This window comes from Bufo bufo, chromosome 6 (genome assembly GCF_905171765.1).
Source record: "Bufo bufo chromosome 6, aBufBuf1.1, whole genome shotgun sequence".
Classification (NCBI taxonomy): domain Eukaryota; kingdom Metazoa; phylum Chordata; class Amphibia; order Anura; family Bufonidae; genus Bufo; species Bufo bufo.
The window spans coordinates 24,919,474-24,922,866 of NC_053394.1; the positions used below are offsets into that span (position 1 = coordinate 24,919,474).

General features: G+C 36.8%; 1 pseudogene; it reads left to right on the forward strand.

Annotated features, from left to right (window-relative positions):
• The first annotated feature begins 298 nt into the window (after nt 1–298).
• LOC121006563 lies at nt 299–389 on the forward strand (annotated as a pseudogene).
• Nucleotides 390–3,393: the final 3,004 nt, after the last annotated feature.

Sequence of the window (3,393 nt, forward strand, 5' to 3'; positions counted from 1 at the left end):
CAGCTAACTCTTCTCTGACTTCCTAGGAGAGCTGTAGAAAAATGTTCAGTTTTCTAATTGTCCTAACATCATATACAATAACCTCTGTATACTGTTTTGTCATGTAAACTCATTTGCATAAACTCAGGCATACAGGACAGATATGCAAATTAGTGTTTCAGCTGAAAAACCAGCCTGATTCTGCTAATTTGCATGTCTTTTCCATAAGCCTGAGTTTATGCAAATTAGTTTACATGACAAAACAATATAGAGAGGGTATTGTATATAATGTTAGGACAATTAGAAAACTGAACATTTTTCTGCTTCTCTGCCTTTTGGCTAAGATCAAGTGTAGTATCTGTTCTTAGATTCCTGGTGGACAGGCCAGGATATAGAGCAGAGAACCACATGGTCATTCATAGGGTGTACGGCTTGGGCCATTAGTGCCCTATGCTAGGTGACCAAGGGATCACCGGATCGAAGCCAGGGGCTGAGATATTTGAAAGCCCGAGGTGCAGAAGTACCCTAGGGTCACCCTGGGGTGCCTGAATTCACTGGGGGTGGGAGCCCACTAAGTGACGGCACATTTGCACGCACTTCACTTTTTGAGCGCACACACCTCTATTCTTTGTCAGGCCTGGGGTAAGGAGGAGGAATTTTTATAATTTCGTCCGGATGTCCGGGCTGAGCTTCAGCGCACATTCACTATTTATTTCAATTTTCTTGTTCACTGTGTGTTTTCTTTCCACGTTTGTTTGTCACAAGGATTTCTTGGGTTGCGGCACCCTTACGCGTACCCCCCTAGAGGTCTAAGGGGTGTGTGTGTGGCTATTGTGGTTTCACCCCCCCCCCCCCCCCGCAAAACCCCTTGGTCTCTCCCAGAGACCAGCCTAGTTGTTGAAGCCCCGTGCCAACACCTTGGGTGGCAGCCTAGGTGAAAGCCGGAGCACAGACTTGGCGTACACTCGGCTTTGGTTGGGAGTTGCCTGTTTTGTCTCGGTCCCTTGCAGGAGCCTTCTGGCCCAGAGGGACTGGGAAATGTTTATGGGGGGCCCTTCTCTTGTGCACGTTTTTGTGTGGCACGCTGCACGATTTTGTTACACGGGTGTAGAAAGCATACTCCTCGGGCTTTAAAAAAAGAAAAGAAAAAGCTGATTTTGCAGGTTTCACTGTGCACAAGGCTGCCATTGTAAGGTATGTTGACTGTATTTTGTCTTATGAATAGGTTGTTGGCTTGCACACCTGGCATTTGGCTTATAGAGTTGTGTTATTGTCTGTTTACTCTGTGTTATGGGCAGGGATTTATGATTATTATGAGGTAGGACATTCATTATAGGGAGAAGCTATAGGTAGGATAGTGGCTATAAATAGCATAGTAGCTATAAAAAAAGTTATCGATGATAGGTAGCATAATAACTATAGGAAAAAGCTATTAGATAATAGGTAAGAGAAAAATATAGAAATACAAAATGGTGAGCAAAGAAAAATTGTATATAAAAAGAACTGATAAAAATGTATTAAAGGGCAATAGAATGAAATAATAAAGTAGGAGTGAAAGGGTTAATAAGGGGAAGGGAGGTGTTTAAACAGATTAAGGTAGATAATTAGCTTAACATAGTCTAACCAATCAGATTTTGGGAAGTTTAAGCAGTGATTAATTGGGAAATTGAGCTAATTGTTACAAAGTAACTCGCTCCTGGGATTTTAGTAAACAGAGGTGTGTCTTATAAGACGAAAAATACTGTATATGTAAACAGAGCGCTATATTTCTGCTATAATTCTGTATTCATGTAGTCACCACTAGGGGGAGCTCACTGCATATTGTTTTATACAGCTAGTGTTGAACACAATAGAAGGAGTATAAATTTGTGAGATCCCTCTAATGGTAGCTTCATATATCCGCTATGACAACCAAGTAAAGCAGTTCAGTACTATCCCCCTTCCACCACAGGCCTCATAGCAATCATACAGAAGGCTCTGATACAATGATAAGGACACAACTGTTCTGGAGAAATGTTTGGCTTAAACCTTGTTTATTTTATAGAAAACTGCTCATCATTTTATGTTCAAAAATATAACTACTATAATACTGCTCCTATGTACAAGAATATAACTACTATAATACTGCCTCCTATGTACAAGAATATAACTACTATAATACTGCTCCTATATACAAGAATATAACTACTATAATACTGCTCCTATGTACAAGAATATAACTACTATAATACTGCTCCTGTGTACAAGAATATAACTACTATAATACTGCCTCATATGTACAAGAATATAACTACTATAATACTGCTCCTATGTACAAGAATATACCTACTATAATACTGCTCCTATGTACAAGAATATAACTACTATAATACTGCCTCTTATGTACTAGAATATAACTACTATAATACTGCTCCTATGTACAAGAATATAACTACTATAATACTGCTCCTATGTACAAGAATATAACTACTATAATACTGCCTCCTATGTACAATAATATATCTACTATAATACTGCTCCTATGTACAAGAATATAACTACTATAATACTGCCCCTATGTACAAGAATATAACTACTATAATACTGCTTCTATGTACAAGAATATAACTACTATAATACTGCTCCTATGTACAAGAATATAACTACTATAATACTGCCTCCTATGTACAAGAATATAACTACTATAATACTACTCCTATGTACAAGAATATAACTAGTATAATACTGCTCCTATGTACAAGAATATAACTACTATAATACTGTTCCTATGTACAAGAATATAACTACTATAATACTGCTCCTATGTACAAGAATATAACTACTATAATACTGCCCCCTATGTACAAGGATATAACTACTATAATACTGCTCCTATGTACAAGAATATAACTACTATAATACTGCCTCCTATGTACAAGAATATAACTACTATAATACTGCTCCTATGTACAAGAATATAACTACTATAATACTGCTCCTATGTACAAGAATATAACTACTATAATACTGCTCCTATGTACAGGAATATAACTACTATAATACTGCCTCCTATGTACAAGAATATAACTACTATAATACTGCTCCTATGTACAGGAATATAACTACTATAATACTGCGCCTATGTACAAGAATATAACTACTATAATACTGCTCCTATGTACAAGAATATAACTACTATAATACTGCTTCCTATGTACAGGAATATAACTACTATAATACTGCTCCTATGTACAAGAATATAACTACTATAATACTGCTCCTATGTACAAGAATATAACTACTATAATACTGCTCCTATGTACGAGAATATAACTGCTATAATACTGCCTCCTATGTACAAGACTATAACTACTATAATACTGCCTCCTATGTGCAAGAATATAACTACTATAATACTGCTCCTCTGTACAAGAA